At 53.2% G+C, this 18,580-nt stretch overlaps 1 pseudogene across 1 annotated transcript; it reads left to right on the top strand.

Annotated features, from left to right (window-relative positions):
- The first annotated feature begins 378 nt into the window (after positions 1-378).
- Positions 379-18,314, top strand: LOC118475110 (sorting nexin 2B-like; annotated as a pseudogene). Its single transcript, XR_004854595.1, has 5 exons — positions 379-1,277; positions 1,544-1,753; positions 1,845-2,105; positions 3,128-3,214; positions 17,945-18,314. The product of XR_004854595.1 is annotated as a sorting nexin 2B-like (transcript).
- The last annotated feature ends 266 nt before the right edge of the window (positions 18,315-18,580 follow it).

Here is an 18,580-nt window from a genome sequence, read left to right as displayed (position 1 = left end):
TTATTTTTCCAAGAAATTTCTATTTTAAGAAAAATGAACTACTTTATTTTTAAAAAATAAAAATTACTTAGAAAATAGGTTTCCAAACTAGCATTAGAAATAGTTTTCAAAAAGTTTTAAAAAAAATTTCCTTGTAGTAGTAGTCTCTAGTGTTCGAGTGGGACGCCGTCGCGAAATGCGAAGTGAAACGAAAGAGATGACCTGGCCCACCTGCCATTGAGTGTATAGCACGAAATGGTTTTGCCTTCGCTTTTGCTTATGCGTACGCGCGGCGAATCACGGCGCCCACCTTCCAACCGGACTTGAGTCACTTGACTCCGCCGCGGGATTCCCCGCCAGATCTCATTCTCGCCCCAACCCTAACCGCCGACGGTGGCCATGATGGCCACCGAGCCCTTGTCCCCGGGGAATCTCGTCGAGGACGTCGAAACACTACCCCTGGACTCCTCCTCCACTCTCGCGGCTACGACGGACCCGCTGCTCCGCCCACCTCCCCCCTCGTCCACCTTCTCTCCCACCGCCGGTGAGAACCATGGCGCGTTTCTGGACGAGGAGGATGAGGACGTGGTGGATGACTTCACGCCTCCGCTGGCTCCCCATGCCGCTACGGCCGCGACGAAGTCCCGCGAGGCGTCACCGTGGTTCGCTGAGATCACTGTCTCCGAGCCTAGGAAGCACGCGGAGCCCGCGACCGGAGCCGTGGGCGTCATTCCCGGCTCGGCCAGCTACGTCTCCTACCTCATCGCCACTCAGGTGCCCGACGGAGGCGAGTTCCGCGTGCGTCGGCGATTCCGTGACGTCGTGGCGCTCGCCGACCGCCTCGCGGAGACCCACCGCGGCCTCTTTGTACCGGCGCGGCCCGACAAGAGCATCGTCGAGGGCCAGGTCATGCAGCGGCACGACTTCGTGAACCAGCGGTGCGTCACCCTCCAGCGCTACCTCCGCCGCCTCGCCGCGCACCCCGTCGTCGGCCGCAACCCCATTCTCCACGCCTTCCTCACCGAGCCCAGCGGCATCCCCACTTCCGACGGTGAGTCTCCCAGGTGGAGCCCTGCGATGAGTGCTGCTACGTCCATGGCTGCTTCCGCTCCAGTGACGCCTACCAAGAGTGGGAGAGACTTTTTTGGGGTGTTCAAGGGCCTGAAGCAGACAGTGACGAATGGGTGGGTGGCGGTAAGGCCGCCTCTAGTGGAGGAGGAGATTGACACAAACAGTACCTTGTGCACAAGGCCAAGCTTGAGGACTTGGAGAAACATCTGGTGACAGCATCTCAGCAGGTAACCGCATATTTGCGAATATTTAGTTTCCATGCTGGAGACTCTGTATCTTGTTTTCATTGGTATCATTGTTGTTCTAAAGGCAGAAAAACAGGATAAATAAATAAATAAGGTGATTGACTTCTGACTTCTTAGTGCTTGTTTGGAGCAGCCCATACACTTGCATTTGCTACTTGCAGAAAGATACATTTTATGCATCATAAGTTTTCTGTACTGTGTACTAGTGGAGTAAACTAGCTAATCTACTACCATGGCATCATTTGTAGGCAGAGGCATTTGTTAAAGCTTTTGACGATCTAAGATCAACGACAGGTCTCTTGGGAATGTCATTCATCAAACTGGCTATGTTTGAAAAGGAGCAGGCTGCGTGTAGTTCTCAGAAAAGACGAGCTGCTGACATCAGTAATTTTGCCAGTGCTGTTATTAGAGTTAGCAGATCACAGACAAAACTAAACACTGAAATTGTAAAACATCTGGTAAGTGGGGAGTAAAAGAATATTTGCTTGGACATATGCTTTTAGGATTATTGTTTTCCCTTTTATTTTGATATGTTGTATGCTTTTGCAGGGTATTATCCATGAGTACATGGAGACAATGGCTTCTGTTCATAATGCTTTTACTGATCGTTCCAATGCTTTGCTTCGTGTGCAAAATTTGTCAGCAGATCTATATTTCTTGCATACCCGGGCAGGAAAACTTGAATCTGTATCAGCGAGAGGAATGGATCAGGAGAGATCAAGGTATCAAAAGATAGAAGAATTGAAAGAAACAGTAAGAGCCACGGAAGATGCAAAAACACGTGCACTTAAAGAATTGGAACTTATCAAGGTAATTCATCCAAACTTCTGAATCAAAGAAGGTGTACATTATGTGCGACAATTTAAACTGCAATGTTGTTATTACTCAAAACAGACCCACACACATTATTCTCTATTTTGGAAGGCGCAATAATCTCGATACCAAAATATGTCTATAGACTATTCAGTTTGCAGTACATGGATATAAGGTGTAGGTTATTTTGTAGCATGACACCTAACACTAACTAATGTTATATATTTGGATAATCCGCTGAAGCAGTCTGATTAAAGCTATTTGTCCTAGTTTGTGCTATGGAATTCTCATTAGCGAACACTTTTAACCATGTCCAATTAACATTATTCCAAGTTAAGCTCGCAGAAGCAGAATGAACAGGTTAGCAACTACCATACCAAGAGTCCAGATTTTCTCTCTGACTATTGTCATGTTTGCGCCATGGTGGAAGTATCAAGAATTTTATAGTACATGCATTGTTAACGGATTTTCTGTTTGAACCCTTCAAGAAAAACTATGGAGGCACTATTTTTTTGTGTGGAAGAAGTGCTTTCATTAAAGTACTAGAAATGCTGTACAGCTGGAGATTTCTATTCAACCCTGAGAGTAAGGTTGCATCCATTTCAGGTGAATACAAAAATATTGGTATGCTGTATGCATTACACCATCAGGAAGGGCAGGTCTGGTGTAATGGTGAGAGCTGAGAGCTGTCTCATTGAGTCACCAGGTCGTGGGTTCGAAGCAGCCTCTCCTCATTTGTGGGGGGACTGGGGGAGGCTTGCCTCGGTTTATCCCTTTCCCAAACCCTACTCATGTGGGAGTCTCTGGCACTGGGTCTACCCTTTTTTATTGCCCCATCAGCATTTATGTTTCAACTCACTGTCAAACACTGTTTTGTCCAGAGTTTTGAACCATAGGTACAATTTTCTAGTACTTGGGAATTGGAACAAGGCTTCACTGTTGAAATTTTAAATCCTAAATGGTTTGTGTTGCAATTCAATATGGAGTATTTATGGCGTTCCTTTTTTTTGATAATACAGGAAAATAACATGAATGAAATTAAAAGATTTAACAAGGAAAGGCGCCAGGATTTGGTGGAGATGCTAAAAGGCTTTGTATTGGATCAGGTAGAAGCTCTCAACTTCATTACATGGTTTATGTTTTGAGCTATTTTTTCAGTTTGAAGTAAAGTTTTAGTTCTTTAACAAAAATAAAAATACTAAGCTGATCAGTTCAATAACCAATCTACTTTATTGATGATTGTAGATCTGTCTTTGTACCTCTATGTTTTTTAACAGAAGTATTTGCCTGCTATTTGAACAAAAGGAAAAACATGAGTGTTAAGTGTAGGTGTGTCATGCATTTTTAGATCTTCATAAAAGGCAGAGCTTCTTCCATTGTTCCTGAAAAAGGTAAGGTTATGTGAATTGTGTGTGTCCATGTGTGCGTTGGAGGGGAATGGCCAGGTAACAAAACTTGAAACCTTCCAATGCAGTCTCTGCTTGGATGAAATGCTGGAAAAGCTTTGGAGTTAAGACTTAAGGATTGTGGGACATTTGAATTGCCTAGATCTAGTATTTATTCGCACATGGTAGACAACATCTTGTCTTGGTTCTAATCGATCTCCTTGTCGGGGATAAGATACCTAGCCCCTGGGGACCATCGGTCAGCGAGCGCACTAGGGAAAAGCAGGCAACTAGAGCTCGTCGGTCAGTTGGAGGAGGAGGAAAACGTCTACCCTGGAAGCACCTGCCCCCGGACGAACCCCGCGGCACCGAGTCCGGGGTCGAGCGTGGCGAAACCAGATAGGGGGGGGACGGGCGAACCTAAGGGAAACCACTCGAGTGGATCCCTCACCTAGCCCGAGACTGGTCCACCATAATTGACCGACCACATCTACTACGCCTGTCACGGAGCCACGACAAAGGCGTCGTTTCGCCTTCCACTTGTGACCCGCGCACTCATGACCTATCGGGACTAGGCCTGAATGCGCAGACCGCTCGTACGACACAACAAGACAAGCCATGCCGAGCCCTAAGCTACGGAGGCCAGGGGTCGACGTAGCTCGTATGATGACGCTCGGGTCGCACGCTGCCCGCGCCGTTCGCTGTAAATAATACGAGAAAAACCAGTCGACCTCGGGACCCACGAGCATGCATGGCTTCACCCTGCGGTAGAACGCTCGGTTTTACCATCGCCCGGTGACTCCTTCTTGAGGAAGCCACCGCTAGCCGATCCCCTCCTTGGCCTATAAAAGGAGGAGATCGGTCCCCAGGGGAGGAGGGACAGAGACACGAGGAGACGCCCATACAGACATCAAGACGCAAATACAACCGACCGACGAGAGGAAGGAGGACGCACCGACGAGGACCCAGAGGCTGGAGCCTCGAGGCCAACCCAAGACTTAGTTAGGACTCCACTCTGTAGCCCTTCGCTCCACTTCCTCCACCATATAGAGACTTGGGAGCCTCTCCCTCTCTCGCCCGCTTGTAACCCCTACTACGAGTATTGATCTGCAATGGTGCTGGTAGCGCAAGCCGCGGATGACTGGATGTACGGACGTTCTGCCCGAACTAGTATAAATTTTGCGCCCACCGCGCACACCGTTTGGAGCCCGGAACGCGCACACAAAAATTTACTTGTCGGAGCGAGGTTCGAAACATCGACAGTTGGCACACTAGGTAGGGGACTTGCGAGTTCCTAACGAAGTTCTTCAAGCTCTGGTTGGCTAGGCGCAACGCCAATCGATCCCCCGAAGCGGCGATCCAATTCAGGAGCCTCGACTTCTCCCCCGACGACGAAGGCGAAGAAGAGGTCATGGCCACGGAAGCTCGACCCCCTCCGTCGAGGAGTCTCAGCACGTTGCAAGGGCCAGCAGCGGCCCCCGCATCGACTACACCCCTAGAGCAGCCATCCGCTTCGGAAACCTCGGTTTCGTCATCAACCAGGAGGGCGATTTGGTCAGGGCGATGGTCGCCTGACCTCCTTACCCGAAAACCTTGACACCGTCTCGGAAGCCCTTGGTAGCCTCAGTCTCATCCCACATGGGCGGCGCGAGGAGCATAAGCTAGCTTCGCCTTTCGAGGCCGACGAGATAAGGCGATAGATCGCGATCCATATGGGGCCCAACCCCACATATGACGACCTGTTGGCCTTCTTCGCATCCTAGGCGGAACATTCCGCGTCATACGACGCAAAAGCGTCGTCCTACTATGGTGGCTCTAGCAACGGCCCTGACGCCTTCTTGCCTCGACTGCTCCGCGCTCCGACGGTAATCGTAGCCCTAGTGGCCTCTGGCAAGGTCCCCACCTACGAGGACTTGGAGTTCGCAGGGATGGTCGACGGCGGCGTAGACCTCATCTTCGACACGCTCTATATGGACTTGTACTCGGATCCAAGTTCCCCAGCGAGCAGCGAAGAAGAGCTCTCCAGTGGCGAGCAGGATGAAGACCGCTCGACTTCTGCAGCCCCATCGGCAGTACCAACAAGTGGGGCGCCACACATGGTAGGAATCAGAGCGATCGTCGGGCGTAATGCCTCTAACGAGAGCCCCTAGTAAAATGTCCGGTCGGAGCGGATCTGCGCCTCGTTTGTATATCCTTCGAACAACTATGAATAAAAGCATATCTACGTAGCTTTTCTTAGGGCTGGGCGCGGAACAGTGACAGAAAGGCCCATCGTAACCAAGCAACGATGAGTACCCCACGCATCCGGCCATCGCCAAACGCTCCTAGATGGCAAAACCATTTCTTTTCCAAGTTCTGGGTTTGATTAAAAGTGGTACTCTCGGGGCACCGCTAGGGATGGGTGTTGTTGGGGCGAAGGCGAACACGCTACCCTTCGCTCGATGCCTTCGTCGCCTTGTCAATCCGACGAAGACTACATCCACAGAACACGCCCGAGCAAGCCGAAGGCGTCGATCGGATGAAGACAGGCGCGATCCCCCTTTGTCGTCGCTGTCGCAAGACGAAGGCCCTGTCGAAGTCTACGAGTCTCACGTCGTCACTGCACTGGGAGGCCCATGTGGGACTCGACCCATTGTAACGGGCCCCGCGCGGAGAAGCGTATTACGGGCCGCGTTTGTAATAGCCTTTGCTGTAATGACCGTTTGTAACCTCCCCTCGTGGGAATATTCTGGGGATAAACTGGGTACTCGAGGGCACAAACGTCTTTGACAAGGGACGGGTGGTCGCTCGAGTGCCTATAAATACCCCCGTACAGTGCCCTCACAAAGGTAGATTAACAAAGCTTTTGCCATCCCACGACAAACTTTGCTAATACTCTTTCTACTTCCCGTTGGATCTACTGGCCCAGAAGAGCAAGTGCCAATATTTGGCGCCCACCGTTCGTGCTACGAAAAACAACCCATGATGGCCCCCAAGCGAGCTAGCTCGAAGGCAGCCCCATCCATCGACGAAGCAGCGAAGGCAGCACTACTTGCGGAGAAAAAAGGCAAGGCCCTCGCGGACAACACCCCCCAAGAGGCCTTCGAAGATGAAGCTGTCAGCAAAAGACAGCGCCAAGACCACCCCACCCCCGAGGGCACCCTCCGCACCTGCAGCTCCGTAGGCGTACCACATGCACCACCGCCAGGCCTCGCTCCACCAGAGGGCGAAGACGCAGTAGAAGACGGAGAAGTCATCGGCATCTCAGCCGAAGACCAGCTACATCTGCGGGCCCTGCGCATCAAGAACCACAACCTCCAAAAACAGAAAGAAGTCCTCGAGGCCAAGCGCTGACGTGTCACCATACAGGCCAAGGTGCGTCAGATGATACAAGATGAGGAGCAGAGAGCTCGGGAGCTAGAGCAAGAGATCGCGCTCATACAGAGCGAAGGCCAGTCCAATTTGCAGCATGGACCGCTTGGACCGCTAGCACCACTACAGCAGCGCGTCCAACCCGGAGGCCCATTCATACCACAGCGCGGCCCCTTCATTCCACCCGCCGCGGCTTTCCAAGGGATCAACTATCTCGATGAGCGAAGCCCCCTAGCCCCGCAACTCCAAGCATCGCCTTGGCCCGCCAACTTTAGGGCTGGCACCTACCCCAAATACAACGACAGTACTGACCCGACACAATACATCATGAGCTACCAGGTCGCCGTCGCATTGTCCGGAAGGGACGATGGCACAATGGCCAAATTCTTTATCATCGCGCTCGAAGGCCCGGCCTTGACTTGGTACACCAGGCTACCACCGCTGTCCATTGACTCCTGGAAAGGACTCCACGACAAGTTCCTGCTAAACTTTCAAGGGTACAGACCCGATACCGACGCCCTGGCCGAGTTATCCCTCTGCAAGCAGCAGGACAAGGAAACCCTTCGCAAGTACTACAGAAAATTCCTGAGACTTAAGTCGCAACTGCCATCAGTTGACGATCACATCGCGATCCATTACGCAATCAGCGGCCTTCGAGCTGGCGTCCTGTACAGTCATTGCATCAGGGACCCACCCAGAAACCTACAAGAGCTATATCAACTATTCGAGAAGTACGCCAGATCCGAAGAGCTGCATCAACGCAAGGTTGAATCTCAGAGGAAGCCTAAGGACCCTCCGCAATCTAGCAGGACCTGGACCAGGCCATCACAGCCAGACTCCGCAAGGGGCAGCCGCAGTCACCAGCAAGTGCACAACATAACCAATCAGCACTCAGCCGGAGACACTGCTCGTCGTCAGGAATACCCCCCTAGGGTCACGACAACGGCACCAGAGGGAGAGGACGAGGACGGACGCAGCAGCCGCGCAGATTCTATTGTCTGTTTCATGGCGAGGATTGCGCACACCCAACAAGGGATTGCCCAGAAACCAAGGCCACCAAGGACATAATGTCCAGAGCACAACCAGCCGACAACCAGAGGGTCGTCGCGCACACATACCACCACCAGCAACCCTACCACAATGAACCAATCCAGCACCCACCCATCCGCGCATACCAGCACCATCCAGAAGTGCAGGTTCTACCACCACCGCCTCCGCATCACCCAAATCCGCCACACCATAACCACCCCCACAAGCACCCAAGCAGGAAGACTTCGCCGAACCACCTTACCGCGGAGTCATCCACATGATCACCGGAGGGTCTAGCGCGGATTTCGAAACAAAGCGGCAGAAAAAGGATCACTACCGAAGCGTGAACCACGTCGCTCTCACTGACCCAGTAGTGCAAACAAGGTGGTCCCATGTACCGCTCACCTTCGACGCCAGAGACGTTGATCTACGCAGTGCACCTCACGCAGACGCCATGGTAATCAACTGCAGTGTCGTAGGCTGGGACCTACACAAAGTCCTGGTCGACAACGACAGTCAAGCTGATATTATCTTCCTGCACGCCTTCAATCGCATGGGCATAAGCCGCAGCTTACTCAAGCCTTCGGACAACCCCCTATATGGCTTCGGCGGCAAGGGCACCTTCCCCGTCGGCAAGATAGAGCTACCCCTATCATTTGGTGTAGCACCCAATGCACGAAGTGAGCAGGTCACCTTCGACATCGTCGACATGGTATACCAATACAACGCCATAATGGGTCGAGGCTCCATCAACAAGTTTGAAGCGGCCATTCATGGACTTTACCTCTGCATGAAAATCCCAGGTCCGCAAGGCGTGATCACAGTTTATGTCAACCAGCAGACTGCGCGCAATATTGAAAGAGACTTTGTCCTAGGGCAACGGAATGTGCACTGCCTCACAGCACAACACGAAGGTTTTGAAGGGACCCGCCTAGTCGCCGACGAAAAAGTAAAGGCACAACTACAAAGCAACGACAGAACGAAGGCGGTACCCTCGACCTGGCTACGCCTAAGCAAACGGTCGTAATAAGCGAAGACCTGACCTCGCGAGACAAGGAAAAACTCATCTCTTGCCTCTCCCGAAACAAGGACTCTTCGCTTGGTCCGCCCTCGATCTGGTCGGGGTCGCGCACCATCATAGAGCACGGCCTGGGCATCGACCCTTCGGTGCGCCCAAAAAAGCAACGACTGCGCAAAATGTCCGACGAGAAGACTGAAGCCGCCAAGGCCGAGGTGCACCGCCTGTTGGAAGCCAACTTCATCGAGCCAATTGCTTATCCTACATGGCTCGCCAACGTGGTCATGGTGCAAAAGAAAAGCGGCAAGTGGCGCATGTGCATAGACTTCACCAGCCTCAATAAGGCCTGTCCCAAGGACAATTTCCCCCTACCACGGATCGACAAAATAGTCGATAGCACAGCAGGATGCGAAGTCATGTCCCTCCTCGATGCTTCTCCGGTTACCACCAGATCTACATGAAAGAGGAAGACAAGGCCAGCACAAGCTTTATCACACCCTTCGGCACTACTGCTTCATCAGGATGCCAGAAGGACTCAAAAACGTCGGGTCAACCTTTTCTCGCCACACCAAGAGGGTGCTCGAAAGTCAAGTAGGCCGCAACATCTTCACCTACGTGGACGACATTGTCGTCATGAGCAAAAACAAAGAGGATCACCTGGCCGACCTCGCAGAAACATTCACTAATATGCGCGACGCACGACTTCGGCTCAACCCCGAGAAGTGTGTCTTCGGAGTTCGCCAGGGGAAGATACTTGGCTACCTGGTGTCGCACCGAGGGATCGAGGCCAACCCAACAAAGATCCAAGCGATCATCAACATGTCACCCCCGCAGTCAACCAGGGATGTCCAGCGACTGACGGCAGATTGGCCGCCTTGAACAGATTCATCTCCAAATCCGCAGAGCGCAGTCTACCCTTCCTCAAGACATTGCGTGGTGCAAAAAACATCGCTTGGGGACCAGAGCAGGCGGCGGCCTTCGAGTCTCTCAAGCAACACCTGTCCGACTTAGCAACCCTTGCTAGCCCCGACCCTTCGCTGCCTCTTCTGCTATACATCGCGGCTTCACCATGCACAGTCAGCGCAGCGTTAATCCAAGAGCAGGACAGAGAGGGCATGACTCGACAGTGCCCAGTGTACTATGTCTCCGAAGTCCTCACGGCTTCTAAGTGCAACATGACCGAGCTAGAAAAAATTTCATACGCAGTTGTCATGGCATCGCGCAAGCTGCGCCACTACCTCGAAGCATTCAAGGTACGGGTCACTTCGGACAGGGGTCTGGGAGAACTGTTCAGGAACCCGGAGGCGTCCGTCCGAATCGCCAAATGGGCAGCCGAACTCTCTGGGTACCACATCACCTTCGAACCCAGAACAACGATTAAATCACAAGTCCTGGCAGACTTCATCGTTGACTGGACAGGACCAACATGGCAACAAGAAGAGTCCCTAGAGAAAGTGTGGACTATCCACTGCGATGGCGCGTGGTGCCATGCGGGGGCAGGCGCCGTGACAATTATCACATCACCCGCAGGCGTCAAGTACAGATACGCAACACGCCTCAGCTTCGCGTTGGAGTCCGACAAATGCACTAACAATATAGCAGAGTATGAAGCCGTCATCCTGGGACTCCGCAAATTACGAGCACTCGGTGTCACCACATACATAATCAGGACAGATTCCCAAGTAGTCGCCGGCCAGGTTGAGAAGGAATACTCAGCAAAAGACCCCGCGCTCATGCAATACCTCACAGCCGTCCGCAGCCTCGAGAGACAATTCAAGGACTTCACCCTGCAGCATGTCGACCGCGCCAAGAACGAAGAGGTCGACGCGTTGGCCAAAGTAGCGACCAAGGGCGAAGCCTTGCCGTCCGACGTGTTCTACCACGTCATCGGCACGCCAGTTGTCCGCAACCCTGAAGGCCTACAAATAACCCAGGACACCGAAGGCCACCACATCGTCAACCTCATCATGGCCGAAGACTGGAGGGCCCCACTAACTTTGTACCTGCAGGGCCACTACCATCCAAGCGATCGCAATAAGGCCAAACGACTAAAGCACAGAAGCTGAGACTTCGCATTGGTCGAGGGTCAGCTGTACAAAAAGGGGATCAGCCAGCCCATGCTGAAGTGCATAACTGAAACCGAAGGCATACAAATCCTCCGTGAAGTCCACAGCGGAACTTGCGGCTCTCACTCAGGACCCAGGGCCCTCGCCGCCAAGGTGATTCGCCATGGATTTTACTGGCCCGCAATAATTTGCACTGCCAATCGAGTCACAAGGTCATGCAAAGCATGCCAAAAGTTCTCCCCTCGCTCAGGCAGCCCCTCGCAATTCACCAAACTCATCGCCCATACATGGCCACTTCAACGCTGGGGGCTGGACATCGTTGGACCACTGTCTACAGCTCAAGGGAACCTCAAGTTCACCTTCGTCGCCGTCGAATATTTCACAAAATGGATTGAGGTCAGGGCAGTATCCACAATAACATCGAAGACCGCTCAAATTCTTCTGGCAAAACATTGTCTGCCGCTTCGGAGTCCCGTCCGAACTCACAGTCGACAACGGCAAACAGTTCGACAGCTAAGAGTTCAGGGATTTCTGCTTTTCCATCGGCACCAAGCCTGTCTTCGCCTCGGTGTACCACCCACAGTCCAACGGTGTTGTTGAGCGCGCCAATGGCAAATTTTTTAGCGCCATCAAGAAAAGACTTCTTGACGTCAAAAAGGGCAAATGGGCCGACCAATTACCTGAAGTGGTATGGGCCCTAATTACGACAGAGTGCTGGGCAACCGGGTTCACACCTTTCCGCCTATTATATGGATCTGAGGCCATGACGCCGCAAGAATTAAAGCACGGGTCCCCCCGAACAAACACATCAGCCGTCCCCGATGTCGACGAACCAACTTCCAAAGACCTCATCGACGGAGATCGCGTCTTCGCCTTGCAGGCCCTCGACAAATATCAGGTTCAAACCAAGGCCTGGCGCGACAACACAGTCGTTCCAAGAGAATTCAACGAAGGGGACCTCGTACTCGTAAGAACCACCCAGACAGAATCACAAGGCAAACTAGAGCCGAAGTGGGAAGGCCCATTCATAGTCAAGACAAAGGCATCCCCCAGCGCCTACAGGCTGGCAACATCATCCGGCGAAGACTTAGAGCATTCCTGGAACATCGACAACCTCAGGAAATTTTTTGTTTAAGGTTCCAAGGCCTACGCGCCTTTGTAACTCTGTACACTGCCATTCAGGCCCGCACTCTTTTCCTCCTGGGGGTGAGGTTTTTAACGAGGCGGAGCTATGTAATATACCAGCAAAAATCCCCCACAAAAAATTCCTAGGCATCATGTCGAAAGAAGACCGCTCCGACGGCCTTCGGCATTCGATCGATCCGAAGTCACTGCGACAGGTAGCGCAGACTACCCTCGCGTGCGACAAACTCCGCGCAAAAGTCGCCTAAGGGTGCAGCCGGACAAGCACAACAAGTGCACAATGCGAAGTCTTTTACTAAAAGACAAACTCCGCGCAAAAGTTGCCTAAGGGTGCAGCCGGACAAGCACAACAAGTGCACAATGCGAAGTCTTTTACTAAAAGACAAACTCTGCGCAAAAGTCGCCTAAGGGTGCAGCCGGACAAGCACAACAAGTGCATCATACGAAGTCTTTTACATAAGACAAATCCGTGCAAAAGTCGCCCAAGGGTGCCGCCGGACAGTCACAACATCACACCAACAATCGCAGGGCACCAGGCCACATTACAATACAAGTCACACATTACATGCACACGGCGAAGGGCCACCAGACCCACCGCACAAATAAATACAATTGCGTTCTCCCCTCCCTCTTTATTGCGAGCCGGGGGAGGGCAGCGTCTTCATTTACTACCGCACGAAAAGCGAGGGCATCACACAATACATCGGCTCAGCCTTCGGAATTATGCCCGCCTCCCGATAATTAAACAACATCATTTCTAACTCCTCACCCTCAAAAAGATTCCGCAAATCCCCCTCAACAATACTCGTCCTAGTCGGCGCGGACAACAGACCTCGTTGACCACACTGATCTACTCGGAGGCGGGTTCGCTCTATCCCCATCCTACGACGCCTACCACTTCGCGACATCTCGCCAACGCTATGTTTCGACACCACTATTCGTCGCCGGCGCTCGATCCTCGCGCCAGCCGAGGGGCCAGACGCTTCGCCCACCTCCAGCCGCAGCGAGGACTCCGCCGTGGCCACATCTAAAGCAGCAAAATAATCCAAGTCTTCATTCGAAGACTCTTCGGTCCAGGAAAACAGGCTACCAAACTCACCATCAGATGCAAAAAACCCAGATTCAGAACCAGACATACTATCGTTAGCAGGCACTGCAGTTGCGGCCGGCACAAAATTAGTATCATCAGTAGTGGTTGCTTGCGCAGGCCCAGATGTCGGAACCTGCGCAGCAACCGATTTTCAGTATCACAAAAACAAAGCCCTACATCCAACACCCTAACCCTATTCCGCCACCTGCGAAGGGTCGGCCGATGCCGCAGGGTCTTCGGCAGCTAGCGCGGCCGTCACCGAAGTGTCTTCAGGCAGCGCGGCGGCGGCCACAGGGTCGTCTTCGCCATCACCAGTTGGCGGCGCCGGCTGCTCTCCAGGCCTGCCAAGTCTTCGACCTCCTCATCATTCGCCATCTACAGAAGTAACAAACATAAGTACACATTCTTAAAAACAAATAAAATAAAATAATAACAATCCGTACCTGCTCCATCGCCCGGTCAGACCTTTCTCGAACAGTGTCACGGCTGTGAGGGCCCCACATCCTATCATAAAGCGCCCAGCGGACCGCTTTAGCACCGCATCTTCAACCTGGAAGATCTCGTGGTCGAAGTCTTCGTTAGACCGATCAAAGACTTCGGATTGCCTACATCCCTCACGGGACAAGGCATTCGCGGCTCCCTCACAGGTGATGAGCGAGGCGAAGGACATGAGACCCGTCACGATCGACGGAAGCACTTCCAGTTCCTCCTACAACTATCCGAGAAAGCGGACGCCCACCTCCTTACCGGTTGCATCAAAGGGGGCGGTAGCGCACCAAGCTCCCGGTACACGTCCACGAGCAACGCATGTGCTTGGTCGACCTCCGTGCGGGTAGAGGCCTCCGCTTTGTCCAGGTGGCCGCGCAGGCTACTGTGATGCGCCTCCGCCTCCGCAGCACGTTGGAGCGCGAGGTTGGCCTCTGCGCGCGCGAGCTTGGCCTCTTCGCGCAGGCCCTGTCCGCATCCTCCTCCGTCGCCAGTCGGGCCTCCGCGGCCGCCAGTTTCTCTGCCAATTTGCGGCTCTTGTTCTCCGCGGCCGATTTGTCCCGCACGGCCTCAGTGTGCTGCGTCCGGAGGCGCTCAATCCTCCCATCGAGTCGTCGCCTTTCAGCAGCGAACTCCGAGGTCAGGGCCCCCGACGCAATATGTTCGGCGAAGGCGGTCGCCTGGCGTCAAAAACCGTCAAATTCGAAGTCACGCAACAATGACAAACTAACCAAGTCCAAGACTACTTACATGCTTCAGCTGCTGCGCAACCGAACCCGCCACGTCTTTAGCGGCGGCGGCCGAAGCGATCTCGCCACTGGCGCAAAACTTGGACCATGGGTCCTACGAAGACCCCTTCGCCCTAGCCGCCACGGCGACCGACCCACCCGCCACCGGCGCTGGAACAACAGCCAGTTGCCCAGCCTCCGACCCTGCACCTCAGACCCGTCAAAAACCCAGGCCCCGCTAAAAAAAAACCCACCGACGGGTCCCCGCCCAGTATGGGCGTCGAACATCGCGACCCCGCCCACAAGATAGTCCTCCACGGAAATATCCATGGAGACCAGTGCGGCCCCACCCACCTCCGCCTCAACGGTACGCGGCGGGGATGGAGGCCTCCGCTCCGGGGCAGGCAGCGGCTTGATGGGGCCGGGGGCGGCGGACTTCGCGCCCGGCGGAGGCTTGCTGGCGCCAGGGGCGGCAGACTTCGCGACCCCCCGCGCCTTCTTGACCTCGCGGCTCGGGTTCCCGACCCTCGCGAATGCTGGCGTTTCCGTGACGCGTCTTGGCGATCCTTTTCCATCACTGTCGATACAACAGCAGCAACATTCCGTCCGTAAGGAAAAATCTTCATCTCACGAGCTAATCGAGACGTACACATGTCTTCGCCACCCGCCCGGGGGATCGGAACATTCCTAGGCCAGCGACCCCCGATAACCTTCAGCATTCGCGCGGAAGATTCCCGGAGCTCGGGCTAATACATCCTCTCCCCGGGAGCCGCGCAGGTTCCCATCAAATCCACAACAAAACGATCGAAAACCCCCAACCCCTCAGCTGTTGTACCTCGTTTTTTCTTCGCGGTCGCAGCCAGTACTACTCCCCGTGAAGGGCCTTCGTCAACCGCCGCCACCACTCTTTTTCCCCGGCGGTCACCACCAACGACATCGTCGTCTCCCGGGTAGCCGGCATATGGCAGACGGTTCAGTTCAAAAACACGATTCAACCAAACATTTGACCCGCGAATATCCCAACTCCGCAAGGTCTCGGTCTTCGACACATATCTCCCCACAATCCTTGTGGCCTCGGCCTCCACTTCGCGCACGAGCGCGGCCGGGTTCCGGCCCCGTAAATCCACAGCGAAGGATGGACTTCGCACTAACTGATCGCCCATGGACGACATCCGGCGGGGGCACACTTCGCCAAGTACCTAGCCATGTGCCAAGGGCCACACTCCATAGCCAATAAACTCCTCAACCAAATCGCGCCCGCTACTCATGCGGGCAGCGTACCGAGGGGCCCCTTCGTCTTCATCATCCTCCGCCACCTCGAATCGTGGGAACGCCACATAGCAGTGAGAACACATGATGGCCGCAGGGAGCCCAGGCAGATCTTCGACTTCCCCACAAGAAACATAAAACCAAAAGTCCCACCAGTTGCTCCACTTGTTCCTGGCACAAGGGACTATCTCCACGACTTCCGCCGAAGTCTTTCCAGTCCTCGGCGTAAAGGTGCACGATCCAAATTGTGCAATCTTATCTCCTATTTTCCTTTTTTGCCAGTGCAGGCAATAGTTCTTGGCGAAGACCTCCACAGACGGCTGCCCGCCGTAAGAAGCAACCGCCCAAACATACTTCGCCAGCGCAACCATGGCGTTAGGCGTCAATTGGTGGACCTGCACGTCGAACCTCCGCAAAACTTCCGCCACGAAGCGATGCGCCGGGAGACAAAGGCCGGCAATGAAAAATGCCTCAAACACAACCAATTCGCCCTCAGGCTCAGGGATCTCCTCAGCGCCTGGAACCCGCCCGACACCGTCACCAAAGTAGCCGAGCTGCTGCATCTCCTGCACGCGGACTGAGGAAATCCTCGAAGTGCCGAACTCCACGGTTGCAGCTCCGTCGCCACCAAATCACTCAAGGTATCCTCGGACGACGGATCGGCCGACGACGCACTCGCAGCAGATGAGGAAGAAGACATTGCTTCGTACCGTCGACGGTGGCGTGCGGTCTGCTTGACGCAGGCCAGATTTCCTAAGTGGGAGAGCAAGGAGGGCAGGCGGGCGGTTTGCAAAAGTTAGGGTTTCTACGGCGCACACAAGGATAAGCAACAGTCCCGGCCGCGGCCGCCTTTTTATAGACACGACGCGACGCTTCGGGAAACACGCAGTCCAACAGTAACACGTCCATCAACGGTCACATTTCAAAAAACCCCCGCGGGACCACTTCGAGCGAGGGCAGCGTCTCCACCATCTAGCGACGTCTTCGGCACCAGATGACTTAGTTGAACTGGTCCCTCGGAGGGCAAATGTTGGGGCGAAGGCGAACACGCTACCCTTCGCTCGATGCCTTCGTCGCCTCGTCAATCCGACGAAGACTACATCCACAGAACACGCCCGAGCAAGCCGAAGGCGTCGATCGGATGAAGACAGGCGCGGTCCCCCTTCGTCGTCGCCGTCGCAAGACGAAGGCCCTGTCGAAGTCTACGAGCCTCACGTCGTCACTGCGCCGGGAGGCCCATGTGGGATTCGGCCCATTGTAACGGGCCCCGCGTGGAGAAGCGTATTGTGGGCCGCGTTTGTAATAGCCTTTGCTGTAATGACCGTTTGTAACCTCCCCTCGTGGGAATATTCTGGGGATAAACTGGGTACTCGAGGGCACAAACGTCTTTGACAAGGGATGGGTGGTCGCTCGAGTGCTTATAAATACCCCCGTACAGTGCCATCACAGGGGTAGATTAACAAAGCTTTTGTCATCCCACGACAAACTTTGCGAATACTCTTTCTACTTTCCCGTTGGATCTACTCGCCCAGGAGAGCAAGTACCAAAAGGTGTTCACAAAGTTAAGTAGGGCGCCGAGAAAAGGAAGGGCCATCCTTCCATATAAACATTACAATGGCGTAGATCCTCCTTGACTTCCTTGGGCGGGATATTGCCAAGCAGGGCGGCTCCTAGCTTCCGAGCAAAAGGCTCTGTGGCCTTCACCATGCTGGCAAGATCAAAATCGTTCCAGGCGTCGCAATAACCTTCGCTTAGGGCCTCCAGCTCGATCCCCCCCTCAAAGTGAGACGTGGCGACGACGAAGGCCTGGCAGAAGGATTCTGTTTCAAGCTCCCGAAATCGACCCGCGAGGCCCTCAAGGCGGAAGATCGGCGACTCGGACCCGGATGGAGGGGGTACCCTGAAGCGCCTGCGCATGGCGCCCACTACCTCCGACAGGAGGCGCCTCCCCCTCTCCAACTCCTCTAAGCGATGTTGCACCTTGACAAAGCTCCTTTCGGCGCCGTGAGTCTCCCTTGTATACCTGACGAGGGAAGACAGGAACCGTAAGAAGGGGAAAGCGGGCAAAAAATCTCGATAATATAGGGGTGCACAATGTACTGTTCAGAGACGGCACTTTGCTATCCTGTATGTCATTTTTTGGCGCAAAATGCCCATCTAAACAAATGGCATTAACGATGCATGCTAAATTAGTGTAATCTAACCTTGCATTGATGGAAGCTACTAATTTGGATCTCTGTCTTTTTTTTTGTTTTCTGTTGCTATGTTCAGGCCACATACTCGGATCATTTTGCTACCATATGGACAAAGGTAGCAGAAGAAACAAAAGGATATGCAAACAGCAGCAGTTGAAGTAGGATGTACATATTCAGGTGAATTTGAGCTGTTACTGTGCAGCGTGAATAGCTACACTCATTGAGAATCATGCGACTGGCTTATACACAAACAGGACCACACTCTTCATTCCCGAAGGATACATTTCTATGGATTTTTCTGGGGATTGGTATCTCAAGTTGTGTACCTGAATTTTTTCAGAAAATATAGCAATACCATTTTCCACGGCTTCGTTTCCGCAGCCTTGGCTTCATACAGGGTTTACATTTTCGTTTTGTACTTTCAAAAAACTTTTTTGTTGACCAAAGTTTGAATTTTATATTTTCAAATTTGAAATCGAATACACTACAAATCGAAATCGTGCTCTATACCAGGAACGGTAATTTTTACCGGGTACCGGGCGAGAAGGTAAACGCTGCCTTAATATCAGTTTTTTCCTTGTCTATTTAGGGTTTGTTGTGTTTGAGGTGGATTTAGGATTATAGGAGGTTAAATTCTTTCCTAGTCAAAAATGAATGGGATGGGATTTAATCCCTCTCAAATTCCTTCGACCTGAATACACATAAGAACATC

The sequence above is a fragment of the Zea mays genome, unplaced genomic scaffold (genome assembly GCF_902167145.1).
Source record: "Zea mays cultivar B73 unplaced genomic scaffold, Zm-B73-REFERENCE-NAM-5.0 scaffold_420, whole genome shotgun sequence".
NCBI classification, from domain to species: domain Eukaryota; kingdom Viridiplantae; phylum Streptophyta; class Magnoliopsida; order Poales; family Poaceae; genus Zea; species Zea mays.
The sequence above is the reverse complement of the archived record's forward strand: the minus strand, read 5'-3'. Positions and strand labels throughout refer to the sequence as shown.